The 13,204-nt window shown below is 41.1% G+C and overlaps 1 protein-coding gene and 1 long non-coding RNA gene across 26 annotated transcripts in view; both read right to left on the bottom strand.

Moving 5' to 3' along the window:
- The window catches only part of SGMS1 (sphingomyelin synthase 1), a 209,827-nt gene that overhangs the window by 22,291 nt on the left and 174,332 nt on the right, over window positions 1-13,204 (bottom strand). The window lies entirely within an intron of this gene.
- Window positions 9,714-13,198, bottom strand: LOC122466472. Its single transcript, XR_006291988.1, has 2 exons — window positions 11,869-13,198; window positions 9,714-11,660 (listed from the first exon to the last, which is right to left on the bottom strand). It is a non-coding gene; the product is annotated as an uncharacterized LOC122466472 (long non-coding RNA).

A 13,204-nucleotide genomic window follows, 5' to 3' on the forward strand; every position in this document is an offset into this window, starting at 1 on the left:
TTTGGGTCTGTGGTCATCTATGCAAATTGGTGAGGATTTTTACCAAACCTTCCCCAGGAAGTGGGGTGCAAGGGTTGGGAGGATTTTGGGGGGATAGACGTTTGCAAACAACGCTTTCCTAATAAAGAAACCCAGATAAATGTTTGGTGGTGGCAGTGGAAGTCCAAGGGCAAAGGGTAAAATAGTTTGTACCTTGGGGAAGTTTTAACCTAAGCTGGTAAAAGTAAGCTTAGGAGGTTTTCATGCAGGTCCCCACATCTGTACCCTAGAGTTCAGAGTGGGGAAGGAACCTTGACAACTTGCCATACAAGGCCCCAGGTATATTACTCTATCATTATAGCACTTTCCATAGAATACTTTAAGAGAAGCTGTCTGCAAGAAGGATATATAGTAAACATACTGAAAAGGTATCCCTTCCCACTCTTGCTGCTCTCCTTCCCCAGACTGTCTCTGTTAAAGTAAAAACTACGTATTTAGGCAAGGATTCCTAAAGCATTTACTTGTGACTGCTTTCAAATTTCACTTTTTTGAAAGCACTTAATCCAGACAGAAACACGTTTAATACCATTTAAACAAGTAAAGTTTCAAAACAACCAGTAGCAAACTGAGCTCTCGTGAAACTCACAAATGGCTGACAATTTGATTTTTAATGGCTTTTGGCAGAGTCAATTAGTTGCAATACTATTGATCTGACTACAGCATGACTCAACAATGCTAGATTAATATTACAAAAGAGATTTAAATGTACTGCTTTGATGGAAAGATTTCAAACAATATATTGTGTACACACATATGTTTCAGACAAAGAAGGATTACTTCCTCTTGAAACAGTAAATATTTTTGCAAACAGGAATACACTAAAGAAGGCTTAAGGTTGTACTATCAGACTGTATCTCCATGGATGTAACTATTGCAAACTGGGATAAGGGCATTATTCCATTAGAGAGATCAATTTCATTAAGGAGCAAAAGCTGAACTCAAGGCTAAACATCCATTTTATTAAACTATATATAGCTCTCTGATTTTAGTTCTATTTAAACTAACTGGTTTAGCAGACTCTGGGGTAAAGACACAGAATAAACTGTAAAAGGCAAATGTGAAGTAAAAATTCAATACCACTGTTTTTCTGAGGCTGGAAATACTGACAAGTTTGCTGCAACTATGTATAACATTATAGCACACCAAAGGAGAGAGACTCAGACAATACTTTTAAGTTCACTAATTAACAAATGGCTACTAACTTGTAATATACTTCTGAGACCCAACTGTGAGGAGTTGCACTAGAGTGTAATGGTTTTATGCACTGTATATAGATAGTTTAAATTACAGGTGGATTCTGCAACCCTTAGTCATACTCAGTAGAGCTGTGCCAATTTATTTTTTGGTTTGCTAATAGTTCTGGAAAAAAAAAATGTGGCTCTGGTTGAATAGAAGCCAATTTTTTTTTTTTTTAGCATTTTCAATGAATTGAAGTCTGAAAACTTTAATTTAGGGTTGAACAAAACGTTTAATTTGGAGTATTTTTAATAAAAGCAAAAGAAATGAAGGCTAGATTCACAAAACCCTTTATATGCAGTACTTCAGTGATTAGGGCATTCATCTGGGATGTGAGAGAAAGGAATTTCAATCTCCACTCTGGAGCTGGGACTTGAACCCCGCTCCTCAAGATACGCTAAGCACCAGACTACTGGCTATTCTGAGGGTCTCTCTCCTGTTAAAACTGTCGCACTTTATACAAAATACTTATACATTTACTGTGATAGACAGAATGACTCCATAGCTCCAATGGTTAGGGCACTGGGCTATTCGGTGTAAGGGGGGCAGCACCACCACTGTTTTTGTGAATGGGAATCTAGCCTGAAAAGTCAAAATATGTTATGCATATATGAAAAACAAACAACCAAAAAAAAGATAAAATACTCCACTGCGCACACGTTTCTCCTTGGGAAGAGGATAAGAGAACAAACACATGACAGACATTAGTTACAAGGCTTAAAGCACTACTGGCCAGCTCGCAAATACTATGGTGATGAAGTCAGTACATAAATCTACACACAATAGAATAGAATCCTCTCATATAATGCTATTGATGCATGCATCACCAGTGGTCACAGTTTGCTCTTCAAAAACAAAAAAACCCAAGCTAATTTAATTTACATTTCCAAGATTTATGAACAGAAATGTTAGTATTAAATTCAGGATGGTTCAGGGTGTGGGACTGTAATGAGCAACATTTTCAAAGACTTAATTACCGGTTAATGAGTTAATGATAGCATAGAGTAAATGACTAAATATTATTAATGTTAGCCAAAAATATCCTCAAAGTTCTATATTATTATTTTCCATTTTTATATCATTATATATTATATAAAAGCTAAGAATTAAGCCTCTTGGCTAAATAACTTATTCATATGCCATACCATTATTGTTGAGAAAATAAAAGCTAGTCAAATTAGATTATCTCAGATAAATCCTCTTGTTAAATATATTTAGGATTAAATCTATTTATTATTGTTTACAAAAGTTAAAGGAATAACTGATTCATGGGGAAGTATGATTTTCCAGTTGTTACAGAAGTAGTCAGGGAGCTTGGAACCCCAACACATATTCTGGCACCAACTCACTATGTACCTTTGAGCAAGACTCTGATTCAGCAAAGCATTTAAACATGCTTAACTTCCCTAAAAAGGGATGCTTTCCTGAATTGGACCCTGAACTTCAGGGCCTTACCATGCCCGTACAAAAATGGAGATAATGTTTAAGCAACAAGTCAAAATGTCATTTGATATATTAACATACAACCTATGGTAACATATCAGGGACTTCCCAGTTATCTTCACTATCCAGTGGAATAATTATACCTATGAATGCTTTTTTGTCTCCATGGTTACTTTGTCATCTCAGAACATCAGGGATTACTTCTGATAGTTTGCCTGAGAATAATCCAAATGGTCTTTTAATTACTAACAGCTATAAAGGTAAAAGGCAATGAAGGAAGTTGTATTATAAATATCCTACTTATGATGTCAAAGATTTCTGGTCTCCTTGTTAAAAAGCTAATCACTTGATTGAGCATATAAGGGTTTGGAATACTTACCCAAATGCCAGGTTTTTAAACTCATAACATAGCTCTCCGAATCTTCTTCCTCTAAAATGCTCAATTAGTTATGTTTCTGTAGGGAGAAAAGTTTAGCCACAAATCTAGGAGGCAGCCAACTCAAAGAACTGTGGTTCATCAAGATGTTGCAGTCAGTGTGCAACCCACGCTATAGATGCACATGAGCCTCATGCACACAAAATCAGATTTTTTTAAATCAATGTGCCTCCTTCCTTGTGCTCCTCTGTGAGGTCAAAAGGGCAGAGAGGCTATGACCCTGCCTCAGTTCCCTCACCATTCAAAAGCTGTGATAGCTAAAGACTCTGAAAGTGGAAATGGAATGTGGAGATGTACAACAGCTTGAAGAACCACAGTTACTATAGCAAACGTAACTACTCTCTTGAGTCCGTGTCTATGGATCCCACTGTTGGTGACTGGCAAGCAGTATCCCCTTAGGATAGTGAGAATGAGGAGTGTCAGCTATATGCAGTATTGTAGCCATGTCGGCCCAAGGATATTACAGAGGGTGAGGTAATATCTTTTACTGGACCAACTTCTGTTGGTAGGAGAGACAAGCCTTAGAGCTACACAGAGCTCTTCCTTGAAAGTTTGTGTCTCTCCTACCAACAGAAGTTGGTTCAATAAAAAATATTACCTCATCCACCTTGTCTCTCTAAGCTGACACTCTCTAGTGTCAGCTGGAAGAGTTGAACAGTGATTGTAGTCCTGCGCTCCTGAATTTGGCATCTGATCTAGCCATTAGGTTCAATGCATAATGCTTGATAAAGGTCAGTGGGTTACTCCACATTGGTGCCTGGCAGGTCACGGAAGCAGGCAGAGGATGTTGTTTGAGCTGTGATGGAGTGGGCCTTGATGTTCAGTGGGAGAGGTATACAGTGAGATATCTTGTGTCGTCCTCATACAAAACAAAATAGTAAAATGTGAACTACAGACTATACTTAACAATAGTTACCTGTTAGGATATAGATATTCAGGCCTGTCTGTAAAGGCCTATACTCTAAGAATTTAGGTGTATTCTTATCACTTGGCTAGTTAGAGGTATAAAAGAATGAATTAAAATCACTGCCTGCCCATGTAAGGTCCTTCTCTTACTGTGACAGTCTGAGGCCCTGTGCTTCAGCTAAGATCTTTGGCTAAGTAACAGAGGCAGCCATAAGCTGGGAAGCGACCGGTCACCTCCTCACATTCCAAACTAGTCACATTGAAAGAAGGTGCTATTGGGCTATTAGGAATACACTCCTGTCCTGATAATGCCTACCACCTCCAGAGAAAGGGAAGTGCCTAGAAAATGTAAAAGGAAATTTAGTTTGATAGCATCCTGTCTGGCAAGAACTCACTTATCAATAGCTGGGATGTGAAATCCTCATTTCTTTGTTGTTCTATCACTGTAGTCCCTGTTTCCCTATTGTTTGTCTGTATAATCTCTGTCTGGTTCTGTGATTGTTTCTGTCTGCTGTATAATTAATTTTGCTGGGTGTAAACGAATTAAGGTGGTGGGATATAATTGGTTAAATAATCATGTTACAATATGTTAGGATTGGTTAGTTAAATTTCAGTAAAATGATTGGTTAAGGTATAGCTAAGCAGAATTCAAGTTTTACTATATAGTCTGCAGTCAATCAGGAAGTGTGTGGGTGTGCGTGGGGGAAATGGGAACAGGGAATGGGGGTGGGGAAATTGGAATCATGTTTGGCTAAGGGCAGGAATGGGAACAGGGACACAGGTGTAAGGCTCTGTGGTGTCAGAGCTGGGAAGGGGGACACTAAGGAAGGAAACTGGAATCATGCTTGCTGGAGGTTCACCCCAATAAACATCGAATTGTTTGCACCTTTGGACTTCGGATATTGTTGCTCTCTGTTCATGCGAGAAGGACCAGGGAAGTAAGTGGGTGAAGGAATAAGCCCCCTAACATCTCCTTCCTACCTAATCAAGTAGGTCCCTCCCACCCCACCCCAAGATCAGTCTGTTGCAGAGCTGATGGCTTTACAGGAATCAGGAACCAAACTTTCAGGAAAACACCTCCATGCCACAAGATGTTTTCTCTGTGAATGGATTCAGAGTGCACCTTCCCATTCTGTGCTATAGTCTTTTATCTTTATTCATAGACAGGGCGAACCCCCATCTGTTGTAATGGTTCTTTTTTTTACTTCCAAGTGGTTTTGTCTGTTTGCAATAGTCTCTGATAGTTTTCCTTTGATAGCCTTGGGATGGAGCAACTCAATAGTCAACAGAGCCTTGCATTACATCATCGGCTATCCAGGTGACAACTCCCACCTCCTTGAATGGGCCATCCCGGAGACATATTACCCGGTGACTACTCTAAGGACACAATGCATACTTTCAACATAGGTACATTATTCATTAAAATATTACCTGAACACATATCTCACAATAATTATGAGTCTTGAGAAGTTATGTGCTTCATGCAGATACCTTACATGTTACCCCTTATGGATAAATATCCTGCAAGATGGGTTTGGCAAAGAATTGTTGGTAAAGAACAAAAGTCCCTTTGGCAATGGGCCTCTGTGTCACACACCTCTTATTCTTATGGAACCACATACAGTTCTGGTGTGAAGTCACTGAGGAGCATGATCTCCTTTGGAGAGGATGATATGCTTCATGACATGTGGGAGGATGATCCTCAGCAAGGCCAGTGTTGCCATGTTGGCATACTGTACAGGTACTGGGCAGGTTGGGGTAAGCCGCTCCAGTGCCACTCCTGCACCAGCTGGGGTGGTGCTTTGACTGGGGGCTTCCCAATACCCTCCTTGGGGGTCATTCTACAATACCCGAGAAGAGGAATCTCTGCTCTAAGCCGGTAAGAAGGAATATATCAGCAATGGCGAGGAGGAATACATTTCCTCCTCAAAGGGCAGCACTAAGGGTTGATATGGGCCCAGTATCTGGCACTGCTCTTTTAAAAAAAACCTAATCTTGTGCACATGCATATGCACGATAGAATTGACACTGACACGTATTCAAAGAAAATAAATTATAGAGTGTGTGTGGGTTGTCTTCACTTATAGGTCAAAGTGATTCAGAAATCAGTACTACTATGCTCACATCGCTAGATTTTCATTGAATGTTCTGTGAGAACACATGGAATTATTTTGAACCAGACTTAACTGTACTGTGCTATCAGAAGCTAATACTGTGACAGAATACACCCCTGTATTCACACCCTACACCCTACTGTAATAATCTTTGTACAAGATGTGCCTTGTGCGGTATCATTAGAAACTTATAATTTGGTGGTCAGTACTGTCCTGATAAATTATGCGTGGCAACATTATATGTGGAATTATAAGATTTCCCTGTATGGTGTTATTAACACAATCCAAACCCAACAGCCTCACCCTGGCAGAACTGAGCAAACAGGTTTGTCCTAAACAAAGGAATGTATGTGTGCCTTAATTTGCATTTAAGCACTAAGCAGAGTCATCAAGCTGGAAGGGGAAATAAAGGAAGCTCAAACAGGTGGGGGAAAAGAAGCCAGCCAAGAATATCCTTCCACGCAGACTCTTTATCTGTTGGTTCTCAGCTGAAAATGTTTCTCAGAAAGGGGGGCCTGAAACTATATAAGGGAAGCACAAACACCCCAAGGCACCCCCAACCCCATCTCCCTGCCCATTACATTCTATGCACCTAAGACAACAAAGGAAATAGCGATTGGACTCTCAGGGAGGTTGGGGTGGGGGTGAGGGGTGGTTCCTGACCGGAAAGAGTTTGGTCAGTAATCTTGCTGGAAGCATGTGGTGAGAAATTTTGCTTGAATCTAATATGGTTTGTTAAGTTAGGAACTAGAAATTGTTTTATCTTTAAAAAGAACAGGAGTACTTGTGGCACCTTACAAATTTATTGACTAACAAATTTATTTGAGCATAAGCTTTCGTGGGCTACAGCCCACTTCATCGGAAGCATGCAGTGGAAAATATAGTAGGAAGATTTTATATACACAGAGAACATGAAACAATGGGTGTTACTATACACACTATAACAAGAATGATCAGTTAAGGTGAGCTATTACCAGCAGGAGAGAAAAAACCTTTTGTAGTGATAATCAAGATGGGCCATTTCCAGCAGTTGACAAGAATGTGTGAGGAACAGTTTGGGGGGGGGGGGGGGGGAGAATAAGCATGGGGAAATAGTTTTACTTTGTGTAATGACACATCCACTCCCAGTCTTTACTCAAACCTAAGTTAATGGTGTCCAGTTCGCAAATTAATTCCAATTCAGCAGTCTCTCGTTGGAATCTGTTTTTGAAGTTTTTTTTTTGTAATAGTGCGACTTTTAGGTCTGTAATCAAGTGACAAGAGAGATTGAAGTGTTCTCCGACTGGTTTTTGAATGTTATAATTCTTGACGTCTGATTTGTGTCCATTTATTCTTTTACGTAGAGACTGTCCGGTTTGGCAAATGTACATGGCAGAGGGGCATTGCTGGCACATGATGGCATATATCACATTGGTAGATGTGCAGGTGAACGAGCCTCTGACAGTGTGGCTGATGTGATTAGGCTCCCCAGTCTGAAGCAAATACTCACCAGCAACCACACACCACACAACAAAAACACTAACCCAGGAACCTATCCTTGCAACAAAGGCCATTGCCATCTCTGTCCACATATCTATTCAAGTGACACCATCATAGGGCCTAATCACATCAGCCACACTATCAGAGGCTCGTTCACCTGCACATCTGCTTCAGGCTGGTGTATATAAATCTCTCCACTGTATTTTCCACTGAATGCATCCGATGAAGTGAGCTGTAGCTCATGAAAGCTTATGCTCAAATAAATTTGTTAGTCTCTAAGGTGCCACAAGTACTCCTGTTCTTTTTGCGGATACAGACTAACACGGCTGCTACTCTGAAACCTGTTTTATCTTTGTTTTTCTTGTAAACATTTCTGAATGTTATGCCTCATTACTAGTACTCACTTAAAATCTCTCTCTTTGTAGTTAATAAACTTGTTTTGTTGTTTTATATAATCCAATGTGTTTAAGTTGAAGTGTCTGGGTAACTATTTAAGATAAGAGGCTAATGTATATTATAGTGTAGGGGTCGGCAACCTATGGCACGTGTGCCAAAGACGGCACGCGAGCTGATTTTTAATGGCACGCTGCTGCCTGCCAAGTCCCAGCCACCAGCCCCGCTCAGCCTGCTGCCAAACCCAGGCTGGGGCCCTGGCAGGCAGCAGTGTGCCATTAAAAATCCTGCCCGACCCGGCTCGCTCTTCTCTGCCCCCGCCTCCCTTCCCCCAGGGCAGGGTGAAGAAGCTTGGTCCTGCCGACTGCTGCTGCAGAGTAGGCAAGCTCCCCCATGCCTCTTCCCCCAGCGTGCTGGGTTCCTGCCCCTCCTCCTCTCTCTTCCTGCCCCTCTTCCTCTCTCTCCCTGCTGCTGAACAGCTGATGGCCCTTGTGAGGGAGGGGAAGAAGTGGAGCCACAGTGTGCTGGCTGCTCCGGGGAGGAGGCGGAGAAGAGGTAGGGACGGGGACGGAATCAGGGCATATCCCCTCCAGCCCCCCGCCGTGAGTTGCTCAGGGCAGGGGGCTGGGAGCACCCCCACGACCCCAGCCCACACCCCCAGCCCTCTGCCCTGATCCTTGCACCCCCCTCACACACCCACCCCTCTGCCCTGATCCCTGCACCCCCCTCACACACACCCAGCCCTCTGCCCTGACCCCTCACCCACCCCAGCCTCCTGCCCTGACCCCTGCACCCCCCTCACACATACCCAGCCCTCTGCCCTGACCCCTCACCCACCCCAGCCTCCTGCCCTGACCCCTGCATCCCCCACGACCCCAGCCCTAACTCCAGCACCCCCCACACACATCCTGCCCCCCAACAGCTCTTCTCCTGACTCCTGCACCCATTGGCCATTAGATTGACTCGAGCTACGACAGACTGGTAACTATAAAGACCATCTGCAGGATGTGTGTGTGGTGTAACTGAATGCATATGCTAACTGTTGTATTTTCAATAAATGTGGCGTATTACCTTTTTCCCTGAAAAAGATCCTGTGTGCTTCTTATAAGCATAACATGTGTCCTTATTTTCCTTCATAGATGTACCTATTAATAATCATCAAATGATAGCATCTATACACCTCTCATCACCCACATTTTCAACTTCATGTCATGTCCATGCTGGGCATGGTAGCTGTTCAGCAAGAGTAGGTTTAAACTGCAAACAACTTGGCAACAGATCAAGTATAATTACCCGACACATTACCATCCCAGGCAATGACTGGGGGTGGCAAGGCACTGGTTGACTTGTGAGTCATCACAAATATGCGTGGAAAGAAAGTAACATCTAGGAAGGCAATACAAGGAAAATTCATCCTTTCATTTTCTGGAAGTGTAGAAACTTTTGATCTGTAAGGCCACAGGAGACAACCAGAAAATGGGAATTGTTCCTGGACACCAGGGAGGATGTGGGAGGTTGGAAGGTCTCAAATGTAAAGTTCTCTCTCCTCCTTAGGCTAGCTAGCTGATAGGGGCTTTGGGGCAGTTGATACTCATACTGATTTGTACCCACATTTTGTACCATAGCTCCTTCTCCCCCACCCTTTCAAAAAAAAGAAACACGAATGAGACTGGCACAATCACTTTAAGACCTATAAAAAGAAAACAATGACAAGAGAGACTCCATGGAGCCACTCAAAAGCAGAATTGAGACCTATTCTTGACAATGTCTTTTGTAAATATATAAACAAGCTATAAAACAGTCCATAGCCCACTTCTCTCACTAGAAGGGCAACTCCTGATCGTATTTTATTCTGTTCAACATGTAGCATACATAAATGTAGTCTGCATATATGAAGCAGGTACTTGTGCACCACCTGCATGAGCATCTTGGAAATTTGGCATTAGATGAAGGGATTCACAGTATTTTGGAGAATATTTTTAAAAATAGTAGATCCTCCTGAAAAGAAGTTGAAGTCTATTCTGCTAGTTAACAGCTCTAATTCATTTTCTTGAAGAAGATAGCAAAAGAGCCTTTTGGATGATTGTACTCTTTAAAATTGTGCATTGCTTCAAGAGCTGGAAGTCTGAATATAGTTTTGATTCCAATTGAAATAATTCACTATTCATAGAAATGGCACCGACACCAAAGAGCAGAATAGCAAAACAGAGGAATGGGTGGAGAAAATGCCTCCCATGCTAGTGGCTGAGTAAAATTTTATTGCATTGAATTTTCCAAGCATCCATATTTTGTTCAGTGTAACGCTTGAGAACATCTGGAAGTCGTTCTCATGCCCACCCACCCTTTAGTGTTGGAAAGACCTTTATATATGTCTGCAGAAAAGCTGGAAAATTACACAATTATTTAAACAGAATTTTTAAAAAAGAGATTTTACCATTGAAATCGTACTCTATCAGAAGTTTGATTTAAAAAATAGTATACAAATTCAAATTTGATAGTGTTTCTTTAAATTGGAGTTGCTCAGATTAATCCGTGTAAACTTTCCTGGAATTGTACTCTTAACAGGAACACCGGAAATTCCCTAGCAAATCGGAGTTATTGCCCACCAAGTCCGTTTTCCTGTCTCTGCCAGTGGTCAGTACCCAGATGTTTCACAGGAAGCTTCAAGAAACTCTGCAATGGACAACTATGGAATAATCTGTCCAAAGATAAAGCTTCTTCTTCACCATGTTAGTGGTCCATGTCTGTTATTTCATATCTGTCAGAAGTTCATATCTGTTATTTTTTAACCTATCTGTCATAACTGCAGATATTCTCATTTTATGTAGAAATGTATAATGCTTTTTTGAATTTTGCAGACATCTTGGTCTCAATCATATCTTGGGGCACCGAGTTCCACATGCAAATATTCACAATGTATTAAAAATATTTATTTGAATCAGTTTTAAATTGATTGCCTTTCAGTTTCATTGGATGTTTCCTTGTTCATGTATTATGAGAATAATGTACCCCTCCACTCACTATTAAATATTCATATCGTGTCTACTTGCTCATCTCCTCTTAACTGAACAGTCCTAATTTTCAACTTGCCTCACATGTAAGACTTTCGGTGTATGCCAACACTCTGATAAAAAACCTGTAGCCTCAGAACCTGGGTCATCTGACATGGGCTCGTGGGGCTCAGTCTTTGGGATTTTTACTGCAGTGTAGACATTTGGGCCCGCACCTTTGGGGCCTCAGCTCTCGGACTTCCTCCTATGAGACACACGAAGGGAGCTTGGAGAGAGGGAGAGCTGAGCAGCTGGCTGGGGAAGAGAGAGTTTCAGTCACTGGCCCATTTCCCTCAGCCCCATACTTCTAAGTTTGCCTGAAGGAAGAAACAAAAATGGCCAACACAAAATTACTGCTGAGAAAATAAGCCAGGCACCAGACTCTAGGAGAAAAGATGAAGGGGTAGAGGGAACATGTGGACTGTAGAGGTGGGAAAGGCAGAGAGTACTGATGGATTGTAGGGAATAAGGGGATTAATTATGGGGGCTCAGATATCGTGGAGTTGGGCAGAGTATGAAGCCTTTTCAGAACAGAATGTAGATGGATAAAGGAGAATTGCTTCACTGTATGAAAAGGAGTACTTGTGGCACCTTAGAGACTAACCAATTTATTTGAGCATAAGCTTTCGTGAGCTACAGTTACAGCTCATCCGATGAAGTGAGCTGTAGCTCACGAAAGCTTATGCTCAAATAAATTGGTTAGTCTTTAAGGTGCCACAAGTACTCCTTTTCTTTTTGCGAATACAGACTAACACGGCTGTTACTCTGAAACCTGTATGAAAAGAGGAAAGTGAAGAAATGTGCGGGCAGCAGGATGGATGAGAATATTGATTAACTGATGGTAGGATGCATGGAATGCCGGGGATATAACTGATACAGTGATAGGGCAATTTTTGGACTTTTTTTTTTTGAAAGGGAAATTGTGGGAACCCACTTTGATTTATTAAGCAAATTATATGAAAGTTTCATGCAATTTTCACCCTCAGGCTTTTCTGCCAAGCCCATGTAGACAATTCTGATACACTCTGTAGTCAAAGGCCATGAAGGTTTATGTAGCATTCCGTTCCTTTCAATGACACGCTTGAACACGTCACTTTGCTAGTGGCCATACTCTGTGAGCATCCACTGATGTCATTAGTGTTCAATTCTGTCCAATGCTGATTATCTAGACTGCTTTTTGGATGTTTAATAGTTGGTTTCTGGAACTCAAATATGCTTATTCTTGCTCTTTGAAAAGTGACAAGCTATGAAAATCCTGATACTGGTAAAAGTCAGTGCTTTGAATGCTTCATTGACAGAGCTTAACAGGAGATAAATTTGATGTTAATCAGTTACCAAACTGGTTTATCTACTGGTAGTCTAAGGTGGACGTTATCTGCCCCATCTCATGGAAGACAAAATCCATATATCTTAAAATGGCTAGCTAAAATGCAGAAATCCCAGAACTATTCATGTGGTTTTATTCACATGATATAGTTTGTACCTTTTGTGTGTTTTTCACTATATTTGTTTGTTTATCTTCTTTTGCACTTTTAAAAAAGAGTGATATAATCTTTTTAGCATAGGTCTTCACTATGGCATTAAGTCTGGTTATCTACACTTGAGCTGGCCTAACTCAAGTGAATGGGCACACTGACAAACTGAACATTTGAGGTATGCAGAGTGATTCTGAGAGCAGCTAAGGAGTTGTGCTATTGAACTGTGTTAATTCGAGCTGCGACCTAGTTTGAGTTAAAAGCACCACCACATTCAAAATTTAATGGTTTTTGTGTGTGGCCAGGACCTGAATTTGGGGCAACACCTGAGTTCACTCTGAAGTAAAGACAAGCCCACATATTTATGCTAACCACAGTATTTAGGATTAGCTCCATTCTGTACTTTATGAACAAAAAAAATGTACACTCCAAAGAAACCTATATAGACTATGTGATAAATATTTAGATTTTTCTGAGTCTGCCAAGAGTACATTGACTTTAAAAAAGTCATCACCCCAAGAAAATGAAACACTTAAAAAGACTACAAAGATTTCAGTTTTATACCTTAAATACCTGCTTCTCCCAAAAGTGATTAATATATCAAACACCACCACTGCAAAAAATGGTACTTAC

Source organism: Chelonia mydas, chromosome 7, assembly GCF_015237465.2.
Source record: "Chelonia mydas isolate rCheMyd1 chromosome 7, rCheMyd1.pri.v2, whole genome shotgun sequence".
Lineage (NCBI taxonomy): Eukaryota > Metazoa > Chordata > Testudines > Cheloniidae > Chelonia > Chelonia mydas.